Source organism: Mus musculus, chromosome 3 (assembly GCF_000001635.26).
Source record: "Mus musculus strain C57BL/6J chromosome 3, GRCm38.p6 C57BL/6J".
Lineage (NCBI taxonomy): Eukaryota > Metazoa > Chordata > Mammalia > Rodentia > Muridae > Mus > Mus musculus.
Window position 1 is genome coordinate 102,799,205 of NC_000069.6, and position 14,806 is coordinate 102,814,010.

Sequence of the window (14,806 nt, forward strand, 5' to 3'; positions counted from 1 at the left end):
GACCTGCTTGAGTTCCAGTTCTGCATCCTTTGGTGATGAACAGCAGCATGGAAGTGTAAGCCAAATAAACCCTTTCCTCCCCAACTTGCTTCTTGGTCATGATGTTTGTGCAGGAATAGAAACCCTGACTAAGACAGGTGGATATTAGTAAAATAAAATTAAAAAGTAGTACAGAATACCCAGGATACAATCCACAGAACTCAATAAGGTTAACAAGCAGAAGGGCCCTAGTGAGGATACTATAATCCCACTTGGGAGGGAGAAGAAAGCAATCAGGGAGGCAGAGGGAGGGAGGGGACTTGGGTGGGAGAGAGGAGGGAGAGGGGGAAAGAGAAACATGATCAGGTAAGGTGGGGTGGGGAATAGGAGAGAAGCCCTGAGGGCCAGCAGGATGAATGGAAATATGCAACCTTGGGGGTAGGAGGTAGGAGGTGGGGGGGACCCTCTAGAAAATACCAGAGACCTGGGAAGTGAGGGACTCTCAGGACTCAAAGGGAGGGACCTTAGATGAAATGGGAAACAGTGGGGAGAATCCACCTCTAGTAGAAAGACAGGAAATCAAGTAGAGGGATGGGGTTGCCATTCTACAGTCAAAAATTCTGACCAAAATTGTTCCTGTCTAAAAGACCTGCCAGGAGAAAAATGGTGAAGAGACTGAGGGAAAGGCAGCCCAGTGACCAGCCTATCTCAAGGGGAGGCTCCAAGGTCTGACACTATTACTGATGCTATGGTGTACTAACAGACAGGAGCCTAGCATGGCTGTCCTCTGAGAGGCCCAACAAGCAACTGAGACAGAAGCAGATACTTATACCCAAACATTAGACTAAAGTTGGGGACCCATGTGATTGAATTAGGAAAAGGCTGGAATAAGCTGAGGAGGAGGGCCACCCTATAGGAAGACCAGCAGTCTCAACAAACCTGGACTCCTGAGATCTCTCAGAACTAAGCCACCAACTAGGTAGCATACAGGAGCTGGTCTGAGGCCTCCGACACATATATAGCAGAGGACTGCTAGGTCTGGCCTCAGTGGGAGAAGAGTCACCTAACCCTCCATGCCCCAGCTGCATATGTAGCAGAGGATGGCCTTGTCATGCATCAATAGGAGGAGACGCCCTTGGTCCTATAAAGGCTTGATAGATGCCCTGGTGTAGGGGAATCGAGGGTAGGGAGGTGGGAGTGGGTGGGTGGGTGGAGGAACACCCTCATAGAAGTGGGGGTGTGATAGGGTGCTTCCAGGAGGGAGGGAAACCTGGAAAGGGGATAACATTTGAAATGTAAATAAAGAAAATATCCAATTTAAAAAAAAAAAGAAAGAAAGAAAGCTGAAGCCCAGATCCACTATAAATTTGAGGCCAGTCTCGTTTACAAAGCAAGATCTTGTAGCCCCTCATTAAAATATAAAATGTTTAATCTCCTCTAGTTATCATACTATCACTCCAATAAATTTATTTGGAATTGAAAGGCAGAGTTAGGGGCAGCTAAACAAATCCCATACTATTAACACATTCATGTCACCTGTACACTGAACTGAATAGTTCCTCTAAGTATAATCCAACAAAGTTGATTTTTTTTTTAGTGAGTAAATGATATATCAAAATCTCAGGTACTATTACAAGGGCAGAGAACATCTTAATGAAATAGATATTAATTTAGCAAATAGTAGGAGAATTCAGCAATGTAAGCAACATTTTTGGTGACAAGAAATTCTACTTAGGGAGACTGCATGCCATTTAATATTATTGATTTTATGAAAGTCATTGGGGGAAAGTGATTTTATTTTCTTTTTCCAAGTCATAGCTCAAACAGAGGTTTCTTTGAACAATATAAAAATCTGTGTGAAACAAATAACATTTTAAAATTGAAAAATTGAAAATTAATAGAATAGGTGACTTGCTCTATGGATTTTAATAATTTGTTAGATTTATGAAACATGATGTCTATAAAATACATTTTACCAAAGAATATATTTTCAATGTCTATTTATAGAATGATTAATTATATGGTAATATTTCTATATTTATACAAGTTATGGATATGCCTGAATAAGTTAAAGGTAATGTTTTACAACTATTAGCTAACTTTAAGTGCTTTTATAATACTGATCTGTTGAAATTAATTGACGTTTTTTATTTCTTTCAGGAACTCTGATTTCATAACTGAAATGCTGTTAATGCATATTTTTCTTCTTTGCCATTTTCTGTTTGTAATCCACAGCTGATCTGTCACTAATGTTCTTAATGTACTACTACAGTTTGAATTCAGGTTCCTGAACTATGAATAAAATATCTCTAACCTTTGTATCAACCAAAGCAATTTGCCTTTTGACATCATTAAATTATATTTATATGAAGTAGAAGATGTTTATTATCAGCTAAAGTAATAAAGTTATGTATATTTGTAATAGGACATGCATTAGACCTAATCCAAAAGAATCTAAAATGTTTTCAACTTTTATTGAACCATTTTGATGACAATAGCCTTATCCTGCCTGTTATTCTTAGTGATCTTCCTAAAACAAGTTTTTTACTCAGCTGAAAAGATGGATCAGGATTAGAAGCCTGTATACTTCATAATCTTTAAAAATTTAAATTTCAAAAGATGGTATCTTAAACAATAAGGTCTGTTTTCCTTGCTTAAACACTACTCCATTTTTCGAACCCAAACTGCAATACAGCAGCTGATACAGTCCTACATAAATAAATGAAGCTCGATTCTCCTAACTATTCTTCATCTCATTCTATTTTTTATACTGCTATTTCTTATACATTTGCTTTCTTGGTCTTGTCCAACTCTAGTCCTCCTATTTATGTCCAAAAGTCAATCTCCTAAATGGTCTGAATGAATTATGTAAAATTATCATCCACCCTTCTGTAGCCTGTAGACATGACTACTATCAAATTAATTATAAGTAATTTGTTTATTTTTATATAAAATGTTTCTACTTGGCTATGTCCTTGAGATCAGAGATTATATTGTTTTAAACAAGTCTCAATCCAATGGCTTCTTTCAGTCTTGAGGTATGAGCACTTGCACTCCAGAGGGTTTGATAAGAGGGAATACTCCCTTCTTGAATCACTTCGTTCCTAGGTTTCCATAATTTCCTATTCTCCTTAGGCTTCACCTCCTCTACTAGCCTCTCTTTCTTAGGCAATCTCCCTTGTTTTTTCAGATATTTTTGCTTCAAACTCCTGTGTTAACTCCTTTTGATTCTATAATTACATGTTATCTAAAAAGTGTATTTCCAGTCCAAGACTTGATTTTTAGGATTTTTGTTTGCTCTGTCTGCTGTCTGTCTCTCTCTCTTGATTTTTAGGATTTTTGTTTGCTCTGTCTGCTGTCTGTCTGTCTGTCTGTCTGTCTGTCTCTCTCTCTCTCTCTCTCTCTGTGTGTGTGTGTGTGTGTGTGTGTGTGTGTGTGTGTGTGTGGTATGTCAGGTATACAAGAGCTCTCACAAACCAGAAAAGGACAGCAGACCTTCAAACTAGTTACAGGCAGTTGTAAAACTCCCCATGTTGATTCCAGGAACAAAACTGAGGCCTTCTGGAAGAACATCAGACACTGATAACCTCTAAGCCATCTTGCAAGCCCTAGACCAAGACTTTAAATGGCACTTATATGCCAATAATTACTAAATACTGACCCTTCTGGAGTAGTCCAGCTGTATTTGTCTAACATCCCCACATGGATAGCTATGATATTTCTAACATTATACATGACCAAAATTACTTCAAATCGAGTTTGTTTGGTTTTTTCAGGCTGGAGATGTAACTCAATAGTAGCCTATCTGATAGACAGTCCTACTTTCTGTTCCTGTATTAGTTACTTTTCTATTGATGTGATAATATATCAAAACCAACAGAAGGAAAACTTTATTAAAGATTGCAGTTCATTGGAGATAAGAATACAACATGGCCAGGAAGTGCATGATGGCTATGCAGCAAGGTGAGAGCTTACATCTTGAAGCAGATAAAGTGAACTAGAAATGGTACAAGTCTTAAAACCTTCAAAGCCTGCCTCCACAGACAACTTCTACCCAAAGAGGCCACACCTTTTAAGCCTCCCCAAACAGTGCCACCAATTGGGATCCAAGCATCCAAACACCACAGAGCACAGGGATATTTCTCATTCAACCTGCCATAATACCCAATATAAGGAAAGAAATGAAGCCTTTCGTTCTCTTTGCATTCTTACCTCCAGCAAGTCCTTTTCTGGAGCCTGTGACTCTCTTGAAGTTTGTGGTATACAGCAATATTAAGATGCTCATTTTTGCCTAGCATGGTGGCACATGCCTTTAATCCCAGCACTTGGGAGGCAGAGGCAGGTGGATTTTTGAGTTCAAGGCCAGCCTGGTCAACAGAGTGAGTTCCAGGACAACCAGGGCTACACAAAGAAACTCTGTCTCGAAAAACAAAAAACAACAACAACAAAAACAAAACAAAACAAAAAAAAACAAAAACAAAAACAAAAAAAATCATAGCATGGATCAGAGTATGAAGACACAGCAAGAATCTCTGTGCCCAAAGGAGACATAGAACATGTATCCAGTAAGGTCTACTCATTCTAAACTCTTAATCAAATGATGATCCTCTAATAGTAGCTGAAGACAAAAGGAATTTCCAACAAGTCAAAAATAGAAGCCTCTTTCTAAAAAAAAAAAAAGAAAGAAAATTCTTTAATATGCTCTTAACTTCTAAAAGATATTAATATTATAGTTCTTACAAAAATTTCAAAACTGAATATTCAAATTTAAAATGATCTCATTTTTTTAATATTCCCATTCTTCTCTACTGCAGCTCTCTTTTATCTGCCCTGTGGTTCCATTATCATGCATCTCCAGCCAACTCTCTTCCTCCCCTATAGCTATTTCATTTCTTCTACAGTTCATTCAGAAGGGCTTTGTAGCAGGCCAACACTGCCCCCTACTGTCCACACCTCCTTTTACTGTTTGCTTTTGCGCGCTCTCTCTCTCTCTCTCTCTCTCTCTCTCTCTCTCTCTCTCTCTCTCTCTCTTTCCCTCCCTCCCTCCTCCTTCTTTTTGTCGTTCTTTTTCTTCCTTTCTCTTTTTTGATACCAACCCAACTACTTTTTTTTTCCCAACCCAATTACAGTGTCCAGAAACCCAGAGGAAGATCTGGTCTATGATTTCTGGGTATGTTGGGATGTTTTTGTTTTGTTTTGTTGGTTTGTTTTTTGCCTCCCTTTTGTCATCTACCATTAACCAGAATTCCCACATATCCACCTCACTTTTTCTTTGTCTGAATTATTCCTGCCCTTATGTATGTCCCTCTCCTCTACTTCACATCTGAATGGGGTGGGAGAGAAGGAATAAAAAAAGGACATGACTGCTTCTAGGTATGATGAAATATCCAGAAGGTTTATTCTGTAGAGAAAAAAGGAGAGCAAAGTCGGAGATCAGTAAACATGACCCTGATCCTGGCCATGTGAGGAGAGGCAGTAAGGTAGAGGTGAGTCAGGAGAGTAAAAAAGTAGATAAAAAGGGGAAAGGTCCAAGTAACCAAAGTGGCTGGATTATATAGGGAAGAGCAGCCCAGCCCTTGGGCTAGAATTTAGGGTAGGGAGTAGGGTATGCCAGCCCGAAGAGCCTGTAACCTGTAGAAACTCGGGGATGCTGGGAGAACCTGGCAGTCAGGTCTACTTTGATATACTAACTAGGCACCTCATTTAACCATCTGTTCCATATTTGAGACCTAACAACATTTACCAATCTAATATTCAACACCACTCTCACTGGGTTGCTTACCTCCTCTTTTCCTTTGCATTCATCCTAAAGTATTAATATGAACTATACCATCAGGGTCCCTTTATTCCCCAAACTAATTAGTACTTAAGTGTCTCTTTTATAGTCCCTTGCTATTCTATTACCAGAGTGGGTTAACTCCTGGATAGCTGTTGCTGCAGAACTCACAGGGGCAGACTGAAGATAGAACCTAATGTCAGTCTAACAGATAAAATCATCACCAGGACTAGTGTTCTCTTGAACACTGCAAACACATACACTGAAAGAAGAGGGCAACCTAAATTTCCAAACAAAACCAAATCTTAACCATGATCTAACCCCAGAAAGGCAAGTCCAAGTGCAAAACCACAAATTAAATGAAAAAAAAACAAGACAACTTGTCTTCAAAAATTAGCAATTCCACCCTAATGGTCCCCAATCAAAATGGTTTGATGAAATACCAGGTGCATAGGTTTTAAAATGATTATAAATATAGCAACAACCCAAAGAGGACTTCAGTATTTTCTAAGAGCACATAAACAACTGAATAAGGAGATGAAGAAGTGGTTCAGCAGTTAAGAGCACTGGCTGTTCCTATAGAGGACATGGGTCCAATTCCCAGACTCACATGGCAGCTCACAATTGTCTATAACTCCAGGTGCAGGGGATCCTTGGTACCAGGAATATATGAGCTGCATATATATGTACATGTAGGCAAAATACTCATACATGTAAAATAAAATAAATAATTTTTTAAAAAGAAAAACAGCTGAATAAGAAGTCAATCTATTATATGAAATACATTTTAATAAAGAGAAATACTAATAAAAACCCAAACCAAAAACCTATTTCTGATGATAGAAATGAACACGTTAAATAAAAGGTTGAGTGTAAAACCCCACTCACAAAATGGGTCATGTACAAGATAGAATGTATGGCCACAAAGACAAAAGAGAGTAACTGGATCATTCAGCCAAGGGCAATGATAATTTCTTTTAATATATAAATAGAACATGCAAGAAATCTGGGACTCCATGAAAAGGCAAAATCTACATATCATAGGTATATAGGAAGAAGAATTTTATGCAAAGGGCATAGAAAATATAATAAAACTATAAAAGAAAATATCTCAAATCTTAAAAAGGGAAACTCATACTGATACAAAAGATAGACAGAACCCAGAGAGGACCAGAATGAAATTTCCCACATCACATTATACTCAAAACATTAAATGTACAGAACATAGCTTCAAATGAAGGGTTAAAAACTGCCCTGAGCAACCTGCCATCCCAGGGGATCTCCATTCTCCCACCTCCATCTCCATCAGACTCCTGAACCATACAGTTAAGTTAAACTTCCCTGCCGTCTGAGCCCTCTGGGCCAAGCCAAGATGCCCCTGAACAGCCTGTCATCAGGGGTGAGGGGAATATCTATTCTCCTGCTACCTCTCTGCCCACCTTCAACAGACCTAAGGCTCCTGAACCATACAGAACTGCAGGTGCAGAACCATAAAGCTCAAGGATATCCATCAGAGGCCTGCCACACCAGGATAATCGAGGTCCATCCCCTTCCCAATACTGACTACAACAAGAACAGCCAGGAACCAAAACTATCCAGATGGCTAGAGGCCCTTGAAAGAACACAATCAACAAGAGACAAGGCAACATGACACCCCCAAAGCACAGCTACCCTACTACAGAAAGCCCTGAACATCCTAACACAACCAAAACACAAGAAAATAACCTTAAATCCAATCTTATAAAGAGGATAAAGGCCTTTAAAAAAGAAATTAATAAGTCCCTTAAAGATATAGGAAAATACAATCAAACAAATAGAAGTCTTTACAGAGGAAGCAAATAAATCCTTTAAAGACATACAAGAAAATACAACTAAACAAGTGAAGGAAATAAATAAAATTACGCAAGACCTTGCCACGCACACTCCAGTGAAGTCTGCTTGACAGGCTGAGAAGCCTGGGAGCACTTACGAGGCATAGAGTTTCACGGAAACTCACCTCCTGGAACTTTGGCGTTCTCATAACCCGTATACTCACACCCTATCTCCGCGTTAGTTCAGTGTATGGATCCACGTGCTCTCTTTTAGTATTATCTTATTATAAGTGCCTTTTAAGATTGAATTCTGACATAGCTAAGCCTTCGCCAGTGTTCCAATTTCCTAGAAAAAGCTTGAAGCCGAGGAGCTTGGTAGAGACAGTGAAATTAATTAGGCATTACAAAAGAACCAAGCCAGAGCAGCTCAGGGCTGGTCTGCAGAGTGTTTACTAAGGGCAGTAGCCAATCTCACCCAAACAAGAGAATACCATGAAAGAGCCAGGGAATCCCACTGAGATAGAAATCTTCAGTACAGACTACACTGCATATTAGAAGCAAGTTGGTGAATTCTTCTGACAAATGGAGATTCTCCACAGATACTTAAAAGTTACACTCATACAAGAAATTATCAGGGCTAAGGAAATAGAGGGGTTGTGGTATTGCATTATTCATGAGAAGGTCTGCTAGAGCAGAACCCCCTGGTGCTAGCCTTCACAAGGCTCAAAGAAGTAGCCAAAATTCTGACTAGGGTGTGAAATCCTTAGCTGTCTTTAGCTAACCCTAGGTAGGACTGCTTTATCATTACTGTAAACATTTACCTGGTTCCTGTAAGTCCCTTTGAAGTCATTCCTTTGTTTTGTGTCAGGTAACTTCAATGTACTTTGCCTGCTGTGACTTTCTACCCCTTTTATTTTCTGTACTATATAAGACTGGTGTTCACTTTGTGACAATACATTCAGATTTCTACACAATCTTGTGTGTGCATCTGTCTGTCATTCCTGCCTTCTCCTTGCCCATCTGCACCCAGAGACCCGTCCATGCAGACAAAGGGACCCAGAGGGTCTAAGGCAAGACCTGAAAGAGGAAATAGAAGCAATAAAGAAAAAACAAACTGAGGAAATCCTGGAGATGGAAAACCTAGGGAAGAGAACAGGAACAACACATGCAAGCCTCACCAACAGAAGACAGGAGATAGAGGAGAGAATCTCAGGCATAGACGATACAATAGAAGAAATTGATGTCAGTCAAAGAAAATGTGAAAGCTAAAAAATTCCTGACACAAAACATCCAGAAAATCTGGAATACCATGAAAAGACCTAACTTACAAATAATAGGAGAGGAAGAAGGTAGAGTCCCAGCTCCAAGGCCCAGAAAATATTCTTAACAAATTTATAGAAGAAAACTTTCTCAAACTAAAGAAAGAAATGCCTATAAACATACAAGAAGCTTATAGAACACCAACTAAACTGGACCAGAAAAGAAAATCCTACTGGCACATAATAATCAAAACACAAAATCTACAGAACAAAGAAAAAATAGTAAAAGTGGTAAGGGGAAAAGGCCAGGTAACATACAAAGACAGATTTATCAGGATTACACCTGACTTCTCAACAAAGACTCTAAAAGCTAGACAGAACAGGACAGATATCCTGGAACCTCTAAAAAACGACAGACCTAGATTACTATACCCAGCAAAACTCTCAATCACCATAAAAGGAGAAGACAAGATATTTCTTTCAAGACAAATTCAAATTCAAACAATATCTATTCATAAATCCAGCCCCACCGAAAAAGCTCCAACCAAAAAAGGATAACTATATCCAAGAAAATGTAGGAAGTAATTCCATACCGGGAAAAACAAGGAAATTTCACACTAACAGGAAATAACAATCATTGGTCATTAATATCTCTCAATATCAATTCCCCAATAAAAAGACAAAGGCTAACACAATGGATGTGAAAACAGCATCCATCCTTCTGCTGCATACAAAAACCATACCTCTACCTCCCCTCCAGTCTGTACCTTCAGAGGGGCAGATCAGCATGTCTTCCCACAGCTCCTCTTCCACACTCCACAGCCTGCCCGTCTCCCAGGCAGTCTACCATAACCAGGGACACAGCCTGCCTGTCTCCTAGGAGGTCTGTCAAAACCAGGTCACAGGAGGAGTGCCCTAACCCAGGGACACAGGAGGCCTGCTCTAACCAGGGACATAGGAGCACCCCACCCCCCAACTAGAGACAGCACAGCCTGCATCCCAGGAGACTGGCTCTAACCCAGGTCACAGAGCTCTACCTGCCACCAAGGAGGCTGGCTCCAGTAAGAGACACACAGGCCAGTTAATACCAGAGATAACCAAATGGCAAGAGGCAAGTGCAGGAACATAAGCAACAGAAGCCAATGTACTTTGACACCGCCAGAACCCAGTTCTACCACAGCAAGCCCTGGATACCCTAACACACCTGAAAAGCATTCTGCTAGCAGCCTTCAAATGAAGATGTAGAACTCTCAGCTCCTCCTGCACCATGCCTGCCTAGATGCTGCCATGCTTCCACCTTAATGATAATGGACTTTAAAATTCTATAACCCAGCCCCAATTAAATATTTTCCTTTAGAAGACTTGCTTTGGTCATAGTATCTGTTCATAGCAGTAAAACCCTAACTAAAACAAGAAGTTTAAGGGTTTGTGGAATCTTCCCTTGTAATTAAGGAAAGCCATTAAGGCCAGGCATTGTGGCAGGAGAGTCCTGGCAATGGAGGTCCAGAAAGGCCATTACATGAAGCTGTAAAAATGAAGCCTTGATTGCATTGGAGATCCCAGTGTTTTTGAGGTGCCAGAGCCATGGGATATTTGTCAATGAGAGCTACACATAAGAAATGAAAACAGCCTTTACTTATTGGTTTTGTGTCAACTTGACACAAACTAGTCATCAGAGAAGGAGCAGCATTTGGAGAAATGCTTCCATGAGATCTAGAACAAGTCAGGGGAAGCAAGATAGTAAGCACACCTCTCCGTGGCTTCTGCCCTCAGGAACTGAACTGATAGAATACACATTAAAATGTAATTTATTAGACTGGCTAATAGGATGTGGTCTGGTAGTTCAACAACAATGGAAATGCAGAGAATCTGATAGTTAATTCAATCCATGAGGATGATGTCTTTGCTCTATTGATAATCCTGAAGAAGTTGGCAGCAACAGAATGAATGAACTTTCCAATGAGAGAGCGAGCAAGCAGACAAAAAGCAAAGTTTCCTTCTTCCATGTCTTTCCATGACTGCATCAGAGGGTGTATCCAGATTTAGGGTAGGTCTTCCTGCTTCAAGTAATCTTATTCAAAAGATCCCCCCACAGGAGTGCTCAACATCTTGGGTCCCAGTTAAACACAGATGTATTCAAGATGACAAGATTAAGCATCATAAACACTTAGGAAAAATAGTGGAAGAGAGGGCAGAAACACTATAAGGGCCAGCAGAAACATTGTAAGCATAAGAGAACTAGGATGCCTACTGTAAAATAACCTTCTAGACATGACAAGGAACCCACACAAATAGAATTTCAACAATATTTAAAAGATAAACATAATGACACCAATTGACATTCCACAGGGACCCATACTTAAATGCAGAGCTATAGGCAATCAATGGCTGCTGAGAGGGGAAAAATCAGTCTTTCCCAGAATTATACCAGTGATACATTATCCAATCCAAAGTGGTTGGCCCTAAACACATGTATATGAGCAACACTAAATGAACTCAGGGTGTGTGTGTATATAACAAACAGTGACAATTTAAAAAGAGATCATGAATTTAATTTGTTTATTATAACTAGAGTAAATGTTCTTTACAAAAAATCTATCTTCAATGAAAGTATAACTTAGTAAAAAGAAAAAGGGTTTATAATCTTACAATTATTTTTCCTTTTTATGTTTTGCAAGGAATCTTCTATCATTGTCTTAGTTTGGTTTCTATTGCTATGATAATGAACATGAGCAAAAGCAACTTTGGAAGGAAAAGATTTATTTTACCTTACAGCTTATCATCCATCAAAGGGAAATCAAGTTAAGAACCTGGAATAGGGCTGGTGAGATGGCTCAGTGGTTAAGAGCGCCGACTGCTCTTCCGAAGGTCTTGAGTTCAAATCCCAGCAACCACATGGTGGCTCACAAACATCTGTAACAAGATCTAACACCCTCTTCCGGAGTGTCTGAAGACAGCTACAGTGTACTCACATATAATAAATAAATCTTAAAAAAAAAAAAAAAAAAAAGAACCTGGAATAGGAACTGAAGCAGGAACCATGGAAAAGTACTACTTATTGACTTGCTCATCCTGCTTCCTTATACCACCTGAGACCACATGCCCAGGTGTGGCACTGGTCCCCAATGAGCTGGGCCTTCCATAGTAATCATTAATCAAGAAAATGCAGCATAGTCTCCATGTTGATCCCCTAACTAGTGGAGCGGGAGCTGGCTCTGACTCTGTTGCCTCTCTTTGGATCCCTTTCCCCTAACTGGGCTGCTTTGTCTGGCCTCAGTGGGAGAGAATGTACCTACTCCTGCTGAGACTTGATGTGCTAGGGCAGGTGGGTACCCATTGCGGGGAGCCTTCCCATCTCAGAAGAGAAAGGGGGGCAGAGGGAGGGGATGTGTGATGGTATGGGACTTGGAGGAGGCAGGGGGGGGGTAGTTTCCAATTAGAATGTAAAGTGAATAAAGAGAAAAAGAGACAGAGAGAATGCCCTATAGACTTGCCTACAAGCAATTTGATGGGCAGTACTCTGGCACTATCAATTGAAGTTCTTTTTCTTGAGATGCCTCTACCTTTTGTCAAGTTGACAAGAAAACTAGCCAGGGCAATCATTAAGAAAACTTAAGATATAAAACCAAGGGGGCTGGAGAGATGGCTCTTCCAGGGGTCCCAGCAACAACATGGTAACTCACAACCATCTGTAATGAGGTCTGATGCCCTCTTCTGGTGTGTCTGAAGAGGGCAATAGTGTACTCATACATAAAACAAATAAATCTTTTTTAAAAAGATCTAAAACAAAAAATCCTATAAACTTCCATTCATTTACAATCACTTTGTGATATTATTTCCTCTTACCTGTTACTATTATAGAAATGGTTATTCTTCCTAATATTTTATACTTTATTCAATAAATTCTACCTCTCTTGTCTATTATAAAATATTCTATAAAATAGTTTGCTTCTGACCTGGGGCACAAGCCAATTCCGCTCCACTCTAGCCCCGAGGTACCTTGCCAGTGGAGTCTCGCCCAACACCCTCAAGGGCCCACACAGGATTCCCCACAGGATCCTAAGACCTCTGGTGAGTGGAACACAGCCCCTGCCCCAATCCAATCGCGCCGAACCTGAGACTGCGGTAAATAGGGAAGCAAACTACCCAGGCCTGACCTGGGGCACAAGCCCCTTCCGCTCCACTCGAGCCCCGGGGTACCTTGCCAGCGGAGCCGCCCGACACCCGCAAGGGCCCACACAGGATTCCACACGGGATCCTAAGACCTCTAGTGAGTGGAACACAACTCCTGCCAGGAGTCCGGTTCGAACACCAGATATCTGGGTACCTTCCCTGCAAGAAGAGAGCTTGCCTGCAGAGAATACTCTGCCCACTCAAACTAAGGAGAGAGCTACCCTCCCAGGTATGCTTATAGAGGCTAACAGAGTCACCTGAAGAACAAGCTCTTAACAGAAACAACTATAACAGCTAGCTTTAGAGATTACCAGATGGCGAAAGGCAAACGTAAGAATCCTACTAACAGAAATCAAGACCACTCACCATCATCAGAACGATGCACTCCCACCCCACCTAGTCCTGGGCACCCCAACACAACTGAAAATCTAGACCCAGATTTAAAAACATTTCTCATGATGATGATAGAGGACATCAAGAAGGACTTTCATAAGTCACTTAAAGAATTACAGGAGAGCACTGCTAAAGAGTTACAGGCCCTTAAAGAAAAGCAGGAAAACACAACCAAACAGGTAGAAGTACTTAAAGAAAAACAGGAAAACACATCCAAACAGGTGATGGAAATGAACAAAACCATACTAGACCTAAAAAGGGAAGTAGACACAATAAAGAAAACCCAAAGTGAGGCAACGCTGGAGATAGAAACCCTAGGAAAGAGATCAGGAACCATAGATACGAGCATCAGCAACAGAATACAAGAAATGGAAAAGAGAATCTCAGGTGCAGAAGATTCCATAGAGAACATCGACACAACAGTCAAAGAAAATACAAAATGCAAAAGGATCCTAACTCAAAACATCCAGGAAATCCAGGACACAATGAGAAGACCAAACCTACGGATAATAGGAATTGATGAGAATGAAGATTTTCAACTTAAAGGGCAAGCTAATATCTTCAACAAAATAATTGAAGAAAACTTCCCAAACATAAAGAAAGAGATGCCCATGATCATACAAGAAGCCTACAGAACTCCAAATAGACTGGACCAGAAAAGAAATTCCTCCCGACACATAATTATCAGAACAACAAATGCACTAAATAAAGATAGAATATTAAAAGCAGTAAGGGAGAAAGGTCAAGTAACATATAAAGGAAGGCCTATCAGAATTACACCAGACTTTTCACCAGAGACTATGAAAGCCAGAAGAGCCTGGACAGATGTTATACAGACACTAAGAGAACACAAATGCCAGCCCAGGCTACTATACCCGGCCAAACTCTCAATTACCATAGATGGAGAAACCAAAGTATTCCACGACAAAACCAAATTCACACAATATCTTTCCACGAATCCAGACCTTCAAAGGATAATAACAGAAAAGAAGCAATACAAGGACGGAAATCACGCCCTAGAACAAACAAGAAAGTAATCCCTCAACAAACCAAAAAGAAGACAGCCACAAGAACAGAATGCCAACTCTAACAACAAAAATAATAGGAAGCAACAATTACTTTTCCTCAATATCTTTTAATATCAATGGACTCAATTCCCCAATAAAAAGACATAGACTAACAGACTGGCTACACAAACAGGACCCAACATTCTGCTGCTTACAGGAAACCCATCTCAGGGAAAAAGACACTACCTCAGAGTGAAAGGCTGGAAAACAATTTTCCAAGCAAATGGTCTGAAGAAACAAGCTGGAGTAGCCATTCTAATATCGAATAAAATCGACTTCCAACCCAAAGTTATCAAAAAAAGAAAAGGAGGGACACTTCAACTCATCAAAGGTAAAATCCTCCAAGAG